The sequence below is a fragment of the Sinohyriopsis cumingii genome, chromosome 18 (genome assembly GCF_028554795.1).
Source record: "Sinohyriopsis cumingii isolate HCF-2022 chromosome 18, ASM2855479v2, whole genome shotgun sequence".
NCBI lineage: Eukaryota > Metazoa > Mollusca > Bivalvia > Unionida > Unionidae > Sinohyriopsis > Sinohyriopsis cumingii.
This window is the reverse complement of record NC_142978.1, coordinates 92,288,992-92,305,259: the sequence shown is the minus strand read 5'-3', so window position 1 is coordinate 92,305,259 and position 16,268 is coordinate 92,288,992. Positions and strand designations below refer to the sequence as shown.

Sequence of the window (16,268 nt, the reverse complement as noted above, 5' to 3'; positions counted from 1 at the left end):
TGATGATGAAATGTCTGTTCCGATAATTGTATGAATGTCAAGTTTAAAGATGGATGTTGTACGTTGTAATGATGCATACCTCGCTTTATTTATTATTGCTGTATGCCTTCACCAGGTTACGTTCATGTGTATGATCCAGCGTCGCAAAATCTATGAATGACATTGAGTAAATGACGATTGACAAGATAACGTTTATAAAAGAGCTCAAACTGAATTTATCGGTGATCATCGAAGTTACATTTGAATGGTACATGCCCATATTAGATTTTCTTTAATGTTTTCATTGTAACCGCTTCTAAAATAGAATTCCCTGATAGCAATAGCCATTTGTTGTTATTGCAACAAAATTTGTTTCCAGGTTTCTTTGGTATTTTTGTTTTTGTCATGTTTTAGTTATTATCAAAGTAGCTGTATTTGTGTTTTAAAGTTGGAATTCCACAGAACTAGGAAATGTACATATAAATGGACAGTATCATATAATTAGTCCATTAAACACTGAATCGCGCTTGTAAAAGGCAATGTTGTCATCGTGTATACTTTGTAATCTCACGTAAACTAAAGATACTAATAGAAAAGATTTGGTGTAGTTACTTTTGGACTTATAAATACAATAACATTTCGTTGTGTTTAGCGCATGAAATTTCGATTGATGACTCGAATGGAAAAACCCGCTCGTCTAGCAATGAAGGCAAAAGAGTGTTACCTTCATGGAAGCCTGAAACATTGAGTCATTCAATCAGGTATTCAGAGTGAGTATAACATTATTTCAGCTGGAATTACCATCTTGTAGTTGCAAAAACATTACCTTAACAACCAGAATTGAGGTGGTTGAAGCTTTTGTATTGCTTTCTGTCAAGTGATATTCCCAGAGACATGGTGTAAGTTCCAACAGAAGAGAGAACTTTCCGTTGAATGTTGCATAGCTTTTATCTTATATAACAAAACATTTTGCATGCTAATGTGTCTCTGCAGACCTCACCACGTGTTTGTGGAATGCTCGCCTGTTTCTCACTCTAATGAAATGAATCAGTTTAATGTTATATTATTTATAGGCTTTCTGATATAAATATATCATGGATCTCCTATATGTAAATCATAATGACCATATTGTTTTCATCATATATAGCCTTTGGTTAGTTCATATTAGGTCCTTTGATTCATTTGTTTTCTTAAAGTCGACTGTCAAGTAATTGGTATGTGTAATTAATGATTACGCATTATACCTTAAGTAAAATGTCCTCAAATTTCTTTTCCCCGTACAGCGTTACCCCCGAGTGTCGTTTATTGACGTTTTAAGGTATATCCAAATACGCTGTTCGGTTCACCCAATGCTGCACGAGCAAAGTGCTTCAAGTGGGAAGATAAATTACCTTGAATTCTCTAGCCGTGGATTGCACCATGATCAGGGTATTTTTAAAGTCAAGTCACACAGTAATATCATTAAGCAACACATTTTATTTTGGAGCATTCCACTTTGCAGGAGTTATCTTAAGCTGTAGAGTGGTCTGAATCTGAAGGTCTGATTCTGGAAGTGTGAATTTGGAGGTTTCACAATGGGCCTGGATTTTGAGCTCTGATTTTGACTGAAGTTGATATCTGGGATGCATAATCTGGGATTCAATGTGCGATTTTGTATAACCTGTGTGCCGCTGTCAGTGGTGAACATGCCTCCGATCAATATAGTCTCCCGTGGTAAAGGACCAAAACTTCAAGACCAACGGCTCTGCAGTGTCTAAGGAGGTTTTTGATGGATTCTAGACAGAATGGGCGTGTCGGGCCATTAGTTTGGACTCAGAACGGTGGGAAATCGGAACGCACTTTTCAAAGACAAGATTGCCAGCGTTTGTATTTTGCTACGATCTCTCTGAAAATAAAGAAGCTAATTGAAAAGACTCGATGTGTTTCCTCTTGGACTTTGAAATACAATGCTATTTTGTTTGGATTACCGCATGGAATTTCGATAGATGACTCGCAAGAAAAGCTCAGCTCATCTTGTAATGAAAGCAAAAGAATGTAACCTTTATGGAAACGTGAGTCACTCTCTCGGACAGAGTAGATAAAAAATATTTTGGCTAGAATTATCCTTCCAGTAGTTGCAAAAAGATTACTTATTAAACTGTAATTTAGGTGACTGAAGCATGTTCATTACTTCCTGTCGATACAACGTCCTAGAGGTTTGGTTTCATTTGGAAAAGAAGAGATTATCTATTTAATTATCTATTAGCATTCATAGTCCCTTTTTAAAGTTGTTTATATTATCATGCATGACATAAAATTGTTCATCGTATTTAGATTAGGAATGAACTCGTTTTGTATACATTAAATCAGTTATCATCTTGTCTGTGTACTTTTGATGTTGACCATGGTCATTTCATCTGTAAAGTGAATATAGTTTTAAAGATCTTTTTGCTTGTAGGATTGTTTAAGCTATCTTCTGTATCTACACTGAGGACGCTAAGTTTTCAAGCGTATGTTGTCAACCTTGTTCTTATAAATAAGTGGAATAACACCAACTCAGTCACATGATTCTTTGTACTTAAAAGTGTGAAGCAAAATCGCATACGTTGTCACATAATTTACGATGCCGTTTCATAGTCAATTAGGGAAGGACATGTATGTAATGATTATACATTTATCATCAATCTGCCATTGTACACAGGTGTTGATCGAACTTAGTGTATAAATATATATTTCATTACATATATTTAATTCATGCAGAGACTAGCCTAGCTGTTAGACGTTTGTGCTCCTTGAAGCAATTAAACAGATAGTGAGTTTAGAAATTTAAAGTGAAGAAAAATTCAACATTATTGTATCGATCACCACAAATTGGGCAGCATAACACATGCTAAACTGTTGCGCTCGTTCGGGACTTCTCGCTCCCTATGCAAGAATAACACCCCTATATCAACAAGCCGTGTTGAAAATAAGATTTTTCCGATAATAACATGCGTATCAAGTTTAATTTTGTAAGGTGTACATTTTAATGCAGCATAACTCGATTGATTTATCAATGATGTATGTGTTTACTTGGTTACATTCATGATTTATGATACTTCGTGGCCAAATCTATACATAACATTGACTGATTATAAATGACAACAACTCACTTATGAAAAGTGCCCAAAATAAACTTAGTGACATTCAGAGATTTAAGAATATTTCTTACAATTAAGGTAAAATTAAAATGCGCGCGCAATGGCTGGACAAAAATAATTGTAAAAGAATTGATAAAGAGAATAAACAAGTCAAATGGTTATTGCGTATTGTTTCAATGCCTTACCTGTATATTGTACTTTAAAGTCTGCACAATTTTCACGCATCTATACTATGACGTAATTTCCTATCCACCGGCTTACAGCTACACATTGTCTTCGCAATCTAATGTGAAAAGAAATTTGACTATAAAGTGTACTGTTCAGTTTTACTTGCTTCAATATTGTGTTCTTTCGAAAGTGAACACAATCAAGCCGTATACTAATACCTTGAATTATTTGTTTTCAAAATGTAGTTCTTTTAATTTTGTTTAACAGTCTACAAATTATCAAAAAACAACGAATAAGAGATCAATTAAGTTGAAGGCTTTAATCGAAGTTTCTTTAATGTTTTGATTTCGACGGCTTATAATAGAATCCCTAAAAGCAGTACACATTTTGCTATTGCAATAAGTTTCTTTACCGTGTTGGACCGCTCCGGTGGGCTAGTGGTTTGAGCGTCCGCCTCGGATGCGGGAGGTTGGAGTTTCAATTCACGGGCGAGTCGTACAAAGGACATAAAAATGGTATTAACAGCTGCCTCGCAAATAGTCCGATAAATCAACACCACAAATCTGTGTTGATACTGATGGACGATGTTGTGGTATCAGCCCCTCATCAGAGAATCAGCATCATCACGGGTGAAAGACTGATTTATCGGCATAAATCGCTAGTCGCTCAGCATTAAGAGGTTAGATATAGGACTGGTTGACCTTGTTTCAGGATAATGTGACTGAGTGGGACATCATGCTACATGTCTGTGTCATGATGCCCCGGTGCAAGACATCACTGCGGACATCGTAGCGATATGACTCAAAAGATTGTTAAAGCTACGTTAAAAATTCAAATCACACTCACACAAACAATTATATATCTATATCTTTATCTATATCTATATCTATATCTATATATATATATATATATATATATATATATATATATATATAATTCCTTAAGTATATATTAGGACTGATGATCCCTTGTTATATTTTCTTGTTTATAGCATCATACAATGGATAAAATCATGCATCGTGGATACATTAGATATGAACTCGTTCTCGTTTTGTAATGCTCTATCAGTTATCACATTGTGTACTCTTTATGTTGGTCACATTCATGTCATATGTAAAGTCAAATACGATTGAAATATCCATCAATCTCATATATATTGTTTAATGTCTCTTGAAGAATATTTGCAAACATCGAGACAAAGTGGACGAAGTAGAAACATGATTAAAAACGTTGGGCTCGTCCGGGATTTGAACCCGGGACCTCTCGCATCCTAAGCGAGAATCATACCCCTAGACCAACGAGCCGTGTCGAAAAAGAGAATGTGAAGATTAATGATGGAAGTTGTATAGTATAATGCAGCATATCTCCATCTTTTTATCATTGATGTATACCTGCACCAAGTTACTTTCATGTTTTATGATACAGCGTTGCAAAATCCATAGATGACGTTGGGTAATGACGACTGACAAGATAACGCTTGTGAAATGTGCTAAAACTGAACTTATCAGTGACGATCAGATGTATGATAAAGGACATTTTGTAATAGTATTTAAAGATTAAATTGCATCAAAATACTGAAACAGACTTTTGAAACATTGATAAACAGAATATATAAATCAAATGATAAAGCTTTACATGTTCAATGCATTACATGTATACTATATTTCACGATGAGCAGAATTATGTCACGCATTCTTTGCATTTTGTTTCCATCCTTCGGCTTACAGCAACGAATAGTCTTTGCAATTTAATGCGAAGTGATATTTAGTTATGGTGGATACTGGTCAATAATACATTACTTCAATGTTATGAATTTTTCAGGCATATCGCTACGATGTCTGAAAACCATTATTCGATAACAACAAAATCTACTACAACTTATTTAGCGCCATAAGAGAAACAGAAAGATCTGCATCCAATTGTTTTTGTGTGTTCCAGATTGTTGAAATTTCTGTTAAGTTTTGGGAACACTCATTGAAGAATATAGGTGTTTCAACGACTATGTAGTAATTGGTGTTGAAAGGCAATATTACTCGACTGATTAATGTGATGTATTATCTCATCGAAACAATGTAACAAATTGTTCAATTTCTACTTTCTTTGATATTATTTAATCTGAATATCATCATGTAGATATGACGTTATTAGATGAAAGATACATACTATTGATTATCGAATTGGTCATTGCTGTTTTCACTTGTCTAGACTTACACGTGACATGCGCAAGCTAATCTGCTTATCTATATTACAATTCTGACAGCTATAGAAAATGGACATCTTTAGAACTAAAACCATCATACATGGGATAAAATCGTGCGTCGCACAGAGATAAGAAATGAGTACCTTCTCGTTTTATAGCTGTTATACCAATCATCATTTCTATGTGTGCTCTTGATGATGGCCTTGATCATGTCATCAGCAAAGTTCGATGAGATTTAATTTTCAATATACCTTGTGTATATAGTTCTTAGTGTCATTTTTGTAGAATATTTGTTTACAGGTTTGGTTGTACTATCGTATAGAAATACAAAGAGGACGCTAATTTTTCATGCGAATATCGCCTCGTTTTCTTTTATAAATAACTGATATAGCACCAAGTCACATTCACATAATTCTTTGTATTGAAAATGTGTGACCAAATATCACACATTCAGTCACAATATTTACGATGCTATTTCGTTGTCATTAGTGCAGGCCAGGTGTCTAATGTTTAGACCTTCCTGTTACTGAATTACATGCTGAACGAGAGTTATGATACCCAAAGATATAACTAGTTCCTTTGACCAACGATTTATGCTGTCGAATACACCTGTCACTCTTTAGGCACACATTTGTCTTGCACTAATATTTTTGTCAATATGTCATTGTACACAAATGTTAATCAGACCTTTGTGTAGATATATACTTTTAGTTACATATATTTATTAGTGCATGTGACCAGGTTTAGCGGTGAGATGTTTTGTGCTATTTGAAACAATTAAAATGAATAGTTTAGAAAAAAGTGAAGAAAGATTCGGCATTATAGTAACGATAGAGACAAAGTGGGCGACGTGAAACATAATAAAATTTTGGGCTCGTCCGGGATTTGAACCCGGGACCTCTCGCACCCGAAGCGAGAATCATACCCCTAGACCAACGAGCCGCAGTTAAAAATTATATCTGTTCCGATAATTGCCTGTATGACAAGTTTAATAGTGTTGGCTAAACATTTAATGCAGCATACCTCAGTGGATTTTGTCATTACTGTATGGTTTTGCTAGCTTACGGTCAAGTTTTATGATACAGCGTGGCAGAATATATAAATGACATTGACATATGATAAGTGTCAAAAAACCACTTACGTAAAGTCCACAAAATGTGTCTTCGCTAAATACAACACCATCCCAGCTTTATACTGTTAAAACACTAGTTCGTTTACTGTTCTTTTTAAAAGTTGCTTAGACATTCCTTCTTAGCAGTTAACGTTCAGGAACTAGTCAGTAACCATTGTGAGCATTGTGTAGATTTTCTGTTTCATCAGGGTCAGCTACCAAAATATAGCCATTTTAAGACGTATGAATATATCCGTTTAATTCGACAAACAGGAAATGCTTTCATCATTACCGATTCATATAAATTATTAGGACCAACTATACACTTGAACAAATAAATATATTTTCGTCATAACAATTAAGAAATGAATTATTATCTTTAGCATATTTTTTCAACACAATAATAATACCATCCCTTTATCCCAATTCAATAAAGAGATGCATAACAATATATGTTAATACTTCTAATTCAGCTTTGGGGTTCTTTAACTACTGTATTCAAATAGTACATGGAGTACTTACACAAATGGTACTACCAGATGCCTCTTTTGGCGCTCAGCATTAAGAGGTTAGTGTTAGGACTGGTCGGCCTGGTGTTAGGATAATGTGACTGGGTGGGATATCATAATACATGTCTGCGGCATGATGCCCCAGTGCTAGACATCACTATAAAGTGGCACATTGCAGGTATCGAAGCGATATGACTGAAAAACTGTTAAAGCTACGTTCAAAATCAAAATCGCATCACATCACTGTTGTTTAGCGCATGGAATTCCTATAGATAACTCGGAAGAAAAAGCCAGCTTCTCTTGCAATCAGTGAAACTGAGTGTTGCCTTCATGGAAATGTAAAACCTTGAGTCATTCCTTCCGGTATTTGGAGTATAAAAAAATATCTAAGCTGGAATTAACCTTCGAGTAGTGTCAAAGAATGAACTCTCCAACTAGAATTATGGCGGCTGACGCATTTTCATTGCTGTCGATTCAACGTCCCAGAGGCATGGTATCAAATGGAACAGAAGAGATAATCGATGCTTTGAATGGTGCACTGCTGTTATATGCACCAAAAGGTTTCGCATGACAATGTGTGTAAATAATCTTTACCACGTGCCTAACGACTTTTATTAAACACTCTTGGTCTAGATTTGTAGGCGTGATTTTGGCTATGATTGCTGTAGATATTTGGAAGAAGAGACGTGTAGCATCATCTCGGATAGGTCTTCATATATTTAATTCGTTTAGTATTAGCACTGATAATCCTTTTTTACATTTCCATGCTTATATCGTTATACATGGGATACAATTGTGCACCGTAGATAGATTAGAAATGTATCTGTTTACTCTTGTTGTTGGCCATGGTCATACCATTTGTAAAGCATGATAAATTGAAATGTCTATATATCTCCTGTATGAAATTGTAAATGTCTTTTGACGAATATTAGCTTGCAGACATGATTATAAGAACCGCTATAGCTACATTGAGGACGCTGATTTCTCAAGCGTATTTTGGCACCCTTGATTTTATATAAAACAAAATTGGCATACCAACAACTCGTATTCACATAATTACTTTCCACTGAAAAATGTGCAATAATATACCATATATGTAGTCAGATAATTTACGATGACACCACATTGACAAGTCTTTGTTATCAATATCAGATTGTCATTGTGTACAGGTGTTATTCAGAGCTTAGTGAAGAAATGTATATTTCATTGCTTATCTGGCTTGGCTGTTAGACGCTTTTGCTCTTTAAAGGAATTAAAACAAAATGTGGGCTTAATAAGTTTTAGTAAAGTAGGATATTATCGATGGCGACAAAGTGGGCAAATTAAAACATGATAAAATGTTGGGCTCGTCCGGGATTTGAACCCGGGACCTCTCGCACCCTAAGCGAGAATCTTTTTTTTTTTTTTTTTTTTTTTTTTCTTTATTTAAAAAAAGCTTTGTACAGTATATAAGTTAAAAATATACAGTCAGTATGTACATAGTAGTTTGTAATGCTATATTACAAAACAATGATTCTACAATAGTATTTTGTTAAGCTATATTACAGAACAATGATTCTAAAAATTTTTTGTTATGCTATAGTACAAAACAATGATTCTACAATGTAATAAACACTTTATCCTCTTCTATTCTCATTAAAGGATTATCTTTTACAAAATACTTCGTAATCAAAGTCTGATTTTTGTCTTTGTAATGTTGATACGCATATAATATATATTTTCTAGTCAAATATTGGAACAATCTTTCGATGTCTATTTGTTTCCCTAATAAAGACATAATGTTTCTTATTTTGTAAATGCACAATCGAGCAATGCTCAGAATGTAGTTCAAAAAATAACTATTTACTGATTTTGTTTCTTTGTTATATCCTATCATGAGCATTTGTTCAAAAGAAGTGCTATTGAGAACACCAACTCTACAATTTTTAAAAAGAATCTCAAATATATATACAATATAATTCTTAAAAGAGCTTAATTCAGGACATTTCAAAAACATGTGAAATAAATCCTCTGTTTCCAACTGGCACACTGGACATAAGTCATTATCAATTTTGCCATAGTATTTTAGTCTCTCTTTTGTAAATATTCGATTGTGCATTATTCTGTAATCCAAATCTATACAATCTGGGGTCTTGAAAGGTAGGTGTATCAATTTCCAGTATTTATGCTTTTCCAAACTAAATATCTTACTCCAAAAGGAAACAGAAGCTGGTTCTTGAAAAATCAACGTACATAAAAGCTTGTAAAATAGTTGTGTTGTACATAAACAGAGGTCATATAATTTTGTATCAACTCTGAGAAACATATTATTTCTCCCATTGGTTACAGTGGGTTTTGACTCTGTTGCAACAATATTTCTCCAGCCTAATGGTATACTTTCTATTATGCAATTATAGTCTTTTTTTATCTTATCTGTTTTGATCTCAGAATTTGATTTGTATATCATTTCTTGAATAGCTCTATAAGGTAGTATTCCAGGTACAAATTCATATGTAATATCCTGAACACGAACAATTCCTGCTTCTATAAATTCTGCGAAAAACAACGTTTTACCAGCACATGTAATATTAGGATTTAAAAAGAGAGGTTGTTCAAAAACATTCCTCACATCAATATTTGTATCGATATTATTTCTAAGTTTTTCCCATGCATGAAACATTTCTCTGTAAAATATAGGTAGCGTATTCAATTGTTGCTTATTTAAAGACATGAGAAACAACTCTTTGGTCAACCTCATGTTCAGAACAGTAGATAAAAAGTGATCAAAGGTATTTTTCCACATAGCATGGCAATTCACATCAAAGTATCTTTTTAAAAATTTAAGTCTGAATGCATACATTTTCATCTTTATATCAGTTAACTGTAGTCCGCCATTTCGCTTATCACCAATTATTGTATAATAGTGAACCAAATGGGACTTTCCTGACCAGATAAATCTGAGAAATAATTGCTTCAATTCATCAGCAATCATATCAGGAAGAGGCTGAACTGACACTATGTACAACACTCTAGAAACTAATAAGTTATTAACAACTGTTACTTTTCCTTGTATTGTCAAATATCTCTGTGACCACAGTTGCAATAAGTTTTTAATTTTAGACAATCTATCATTCCAGTTCAGTTGCTCACATAACTTTGCACATTTTCCAACATAAGCTCCCAAAATTAAGATGACTTGATCACACATTTGAATTTGTAATTGTTTGCAATAATCATCAGTAAGTTTACCAGATCCAATACACAGAAGTTCTGTCTTTTCCTTGTTCACCTTTGCACCAGATCCTTTACAATACAAGTCAAGTACATTAAAAGATTGATTAATGGATTGTGTGTCCGCTAATGTCAAGGTTGTATCATCTGCATGTTGAAAGACTTTACTTGTATTACTAGACAGTGGGAGTGGAATACCTTTGATAGTGGGATTTGCTTTGATAGCGAGTCCTAAGGGTTCTGCTGCTAATACATATAACATTGCTGATATAGGACAACCTTGTCTGACTGAATTTTTAATTAAAAAGGGTTTCGTTAGATGACCATTGCATTTAACACTACTTTTAATTTCATTATAAAATATCTTTATCCACTGAATAAAATTGTCACCAAAACCGAACTTTCGTAAAACAGAAATCAAATATGAGTGGCAAACTCTGTCAAACGCTTTTTCTTGATCAATTTTTAAGATATATCCCTCAAGATTGTCTCTCTCAACCATATCTATAATATCTCTTACAGTGACTATAGTATCAGCAATATCTCTCCCAACTATACAACATGTCTGAGTTTGAGAAATAATTTTGGGTAATACCATTTTTAAACGTGTAGACAAAATCCTTGCCAAAATTTTATAATCTACATTAAGTAAACTGATAGGACGCCAATTTTGCAATCTTCTATTATCCCCCTTATTTTTATAAATAAGTGATATAACCCCAAATCTCATTGATCTCGACATAATATTGTCATTCTTAACACTCTGAAAGATGTGCAACAGAATATCATATATACAATCATAAAATTTACAATACCACTCTACTGTCAATCCGTCCGGGCCGGGGCTTTTATTTTTAGCCATCCCTTTTATAGCTGTATGTATTTCATCAACTGTTATTATGGCATCACACATATCTTTATCCTCATCAGATACAGAACAGTTTACAAAATTTAAAAGTGAATCAGTACAATTATCATCAACAGTTACCGAAGAATATAAATGACTATAAAACTGATGTATTTCATCTAAGATTCCGCTTGTATTTGAAATAATTACACCATCATCATCAATCAATTCATTGATTACATTTTTGTTGTGTCGATATTTCTCAAGATTTAGAAAATATTTAGTATTTCTATCGCTTTCAATTGCCCATTTGGCCTTAGATCTCAATATAGCACCCCGACAAAAATCAGTTTCATAGTCGCTTAGCTGATGTTTTAGTTCTTCATATTTGTTAATGTCATATGGTTCTTTATTTGCGACTTTTTCTGAAAATGATTTTAATTTATTTTGCAATGTAAAGTATTCGTGTAATCTTTCCTTATTTCTTCTTGTACAGTATACTTGGGAAAATTTTTTAATTTTGTATTTTACATTATCCCACCAAATGAGTGGTTCACTGAAATACATTTCGTCAGTTTTTCCCTCGGTAAGAACTGATTTCACTCTTTGTACATATTTTTCCTCAAAAAGAACATTGTTATTTAATATCCATAATCCGGGCCCTGTTTCCACTTTGCAGGTATTTAGTTTAAGGTATACAAAAGAATGATCACTAAAGGATGTATCTGCATAATAAATATTTTGCACATTGGAGTGCAATTTTGAGGAAATCAAAAAATAATCTATTCTACTCTGCTTCATTTCGCCTATTACAACTTGTTTTCTGGAGAAACTACGAGTACTAGGATTTCGTGATCTCCATAAATCGGTAATATTCCTATCATGAATAATTTTATAAAGTTCACGCACTGCTACATCATCAATATGTAAGGCTTTGTTATGTCGATCAATACCTGCTAAAGTTGTATTAAAATCACCAGCCAGGATAGTGCTATCACTAGTACTGTTATGTAAATATGTATTTAGCTTCATGAAAAAGTTAAACCTTTCCTTCACAACATTTGGAGCATAAATATTGATTAAATCAATCACTTTATCATCAATAGCTATTTTAAGATGTAAAATCCTACCCTTTTCAATCATTTCTTGTGTCACCTGATTTCTCAATTCTCTCACTACTAAAACAGCAACACCTGCCCTCCTATTGTCAGCATTACTATAAAATATGTCACCATTCCAAATCTCATTTTCTCTAATACTTTCAACAAACTCATCATCCCAAAAGGTTTCTTGCAATAATAAAATATGGCCTCTTTTCTCTTTAAATATTTCTAAAACAGACTTTAGTTTATTCAAATTACGCAAGCCATTTACATTTAGAGATACAATATTTAAAGCCATGATTATGATGAGTGTATTGAAAGTATTAAAAAATGTTGAGTGTTTGATCATTTCTTCATAGGTGTTCGTCGCATGCTATTCATCTTCATATTAGGTACTGGATTAAACCTTCTCCTTCTCCTTTGTACTACTTTGAAATTTTCGATATTAGTACCGTTTTCTTGACATGTACGTGATTCGTTTGATCTTTCAACAACGTCTGCAGCCATCTTCCTGTCATCATCTGAATCTGTCCCCGATCCATCTCCAATTGTATGATTGTTGTTTACTTCCTCAGATTCTATTTCTACATTGGTCACATCAACTCCAATTCTTTCTTTTTCTTCCCCACTTTCTCCACTCTCATTATCTTTTTTTGCATTCTCAATTTCTTCTTTATCATCTTCGTCACTCTGTAACTCCAATATGTCTTCCCTCATATCATCATCAACTTGCGAATGAATGCCTGCAATGGCCTCTCTGTAACACATACATGTTTGCGCCTCTTTGTGGCATTTGTCGCATATCCTGCATGTACACATAAGAGGAAAACTTCCACAACTTTCACATCTTTGCCTTGTGCAATTTTTTGCTACATGGCCTTGCTCCCCACACTTGTAGCATACAAAATCAGGGCAGTCTTTTATAACATGTCCCGGATCAAGACATCTAGAACATACCTTAACTTGATTATTGTGTAATACTCTAAAGTATTGTTGACCATTGACAGTCTGAAATTTCAGACTGTAAGGCAAAGATTTTACCTGCTGTGGAAATTTACATTTGACATAACGAGTCCCATCAGCTACACTAGTTCCAGGATAATATCTGCGTTGAATGGGAGAAAGAAGTTCTACTCCGTATTCACCGAGCTTCATACTTATATCATCATCTGTGATGTATGCTGGTAAATGAAGAATTGACACAATAATAGTGTCTGAATATAAAAGAGTACAATCAAAGTGTTCACTTCCAATATCAATTCCACACAAGGTATTATATGCTACTTCCTTACTCGGTAGTGTGACCTCATACAAATTTGCACCTTTGGGCACAACTGCATAGACCGACATATCTCCGGTTAATTCTTCTACACTTCTAACAATATCACTTGCCTTTATTTTCTTCACATCCTTTACATCAATCACCACGGTACATTCTTTCCCAAAACGACGAGAAGCTCCTGTCTGTCTATCGATGTTACTCGACATGCCATTCTTATTGTTAGCTATTCCACTGGTGTCATTAGAGTGTGAGTCAGCTCCTTGTGCTGCACGTGCAGCACGACCAGGCTTTGTATTCATTGTCACAGAAAATAATATTTTGTGTGGTGGATAAAGTTATCCACACACTCAAAATATATCTCACTTATATATGAATGCGATCAAACAAATCTTATCAACGTACCTGTAACAAATTAAAACAGCAAAAATGTCTATTAAAGGAAAAAAAACTTGAAAATTCACGGAGTGATCATCAAACGTGTTTTCCTTCTGATGTCATAACCGGAAGCCTCTGTTTTTGTCATGTTTTAGTTATTATTAAAGTAGCTGTATTTGTGTTTTAAAGTTGGAATTCCACAGAACTAGGAAATGTACATATAAATGGACAGTATCATATAATTAGTCCATTAAACACTGAATCGCGCTTGTAAAAGGCAATGTTGTCATCGTGTATACTTTGTAATCTCACGTAAACTAAAGATACTAATAGAAAAGATTTGGTGTAGTTACTTTTGGACTTATAAATACAATAACATTTCGTTGTGTTTAGCGCATGAAATTTCGATTGATGACTCGAATGGAAAAACCCGCTCGTCTAGCAATGAAAGCAAAAGAGTGTTACCTTCATGGAAGCGTGAAACATTGAGTCATTCAATCAGGTATTCAGAGTGAGTATAACATTATTTCAGCTGGAATTACCATCTTGTAGTTGCAAAAACATTACCTTTACAACTAGAATTGAGGTGGTTGAAGCTTTTGTATTGCTTTCTGTCAAGTGATATTCCCAGAGACATGGTGTAAGTTCCAACAGAAGAGAGAACTTTCCGTTGAATGTTGCATAGCTTTTATCTTATATAACAAAACATTTTGCATGCTAATGTGTCTTTGCAGACCTCACCACGTGTTTATGGAATGCTCGCCTGTTTCTCACTCCAATGAAATGAATCTGTTTAATGTTATATTGTTTATAGGCTTTCTGATATAACTATATCATGGATCTCCTATATGTAAATCATAATGACCATATTGTTTTCATCATATATAGCCTTTGGTTAGTTCATATTAGGTCCTTTGATTCATTTGTTTTCTTAAAGTCGACTGTCAAGTAATTTGTATGTGTAATTAATGATTACGCATTATACCTTAAGTAAAATGTCCTCAAATTTCTTTTCCCCGTACAGCGTTACCCCCGAGAGTCGTTTATTGACGTTTTAAGGTATATCCAAATACGCTGTTCGGTTCACCCAATGCTGCACGAGCAAAGTGCTTCAAGTGGGAAGATAAATTACCTTGAATTCTCTAGCCGTGGATTGCACCATGATCAGGGTATTTTTAAAGTCAAGTCACACAGTAATATCATTAAGCAACACATTTTATTTTGGAGCATTCCACTTTGCAGGAGTTATCTTAAGCCGTAGAGTGGTCTGAATCTGAAGGTCTGATTCTGGAAGTGTGAATTTGGAGGTTTCACAATGGGCCTGGATTTTGAGCTCTGATTTTGACTGAAGTTGATATCTGGGATGCATAATCTGGGATTCAATGTGCGATTTTGTATAACCTGTGTGCCGCTGTCAGTGGTGAACATGCCTCCGATCAATATAGTCTCCCGTGGTAAAGGACCAAAACTTCAAGACCAACGGCTCTGCAGTGTCTAAGGAGGTTTTTGATGGATTCTAGACAGAATGGGCGTGTCGGGCCATTAGTTTGGACTCAGAACGGTGGGAAATCGGAACGCACTTTTCAAAGACAAGATTGCCAGCGTTTGTATTTTGCTACGATCTCTCTGAAAATAAAGAAGCTAATTGAAAAGACTCGATGTGTTTCCTCTTGGACTTTGAAATACAATGCTATTTTGTTTGGATTACCGCATGGAATTTCGATAGATGACTCGCAAGAAAAGCTCAGCTCATCTTGTAATGAAAGCAAACGAATGTAACCTTTATGGAAACGTGAGTCACTCTCTCGGGCAGAGTAGATAAAAAATATTTTGGCTAGAATTATCCTTCCAGTAGTTGCAAAAAGATTACTTATTAAACTGTAATTTAGGTGACTGAAGCATGTTCATTACTTCCTGTCGATACAACGTCCTAGAGGTTTGGTTTCATTTGGAAAAGAAGAGATTATCTATTTAATTATCTATTAGCATTCATTGTCCCTTTTTAAAGTTGTTTACATTATCATGCATGACATAAAATTGTTCATCGTATTTAGATTAGGAATGAACTCGTTTTGTATACATTAAATCAGTTATCATCTTGTCTATGTACTTTTGATGTTGACCATGGTCATTTCATCTATAAAGTGAATATAGTTTTAAAGATCTTTTTGCTTGTAGGATTGTTTAAGCTATCTTCTGTATCTACACTGAGGAAGCTAAGTTTTCAAGCGTATGTTGTCAACCTTGTTCTTATAAATAAGTGGAATAACACCAACTCAGTCACATGATTCTTTGTACTTAAAAGTGTGAAGCAAAATCGCATACGTTGTCACATAATTTACGATGCCGTTTCATAGTCAATTAG

At 34.2% G+C, this 16,268-nt stretch overlaps 2 non-coding genes across 2 annotated transcripts; both read right to left on the bottom strand.

The window, feature by feature from the left end:
* Window positions 1–4,498: 4,498 nt before the first annotated feature.
* Trnap-agg (transfer RNA proline (anticodon AGG)) lies at window positions 4,499–4,570 on the bottom strand. The gene has a single exon. It is a non-coding gene; the product is annotated as a tRNA-Pro (tRNA).
* A 1,766-nt stretch (window positions 4,571–6,336) lies between these two features.
* On the bottom strand, window positions 6,337–6,408 carry Trnap-cgg (transfer RNA proline (anticodon CGG)). Its single transcript has one exon. It is a non-coding gene; the product is annotated as a tRNA-Pro (tRNA).
* Between the last annotated feature and the right edge of the window lie 9,860 nt (window positions 6,409–16,268).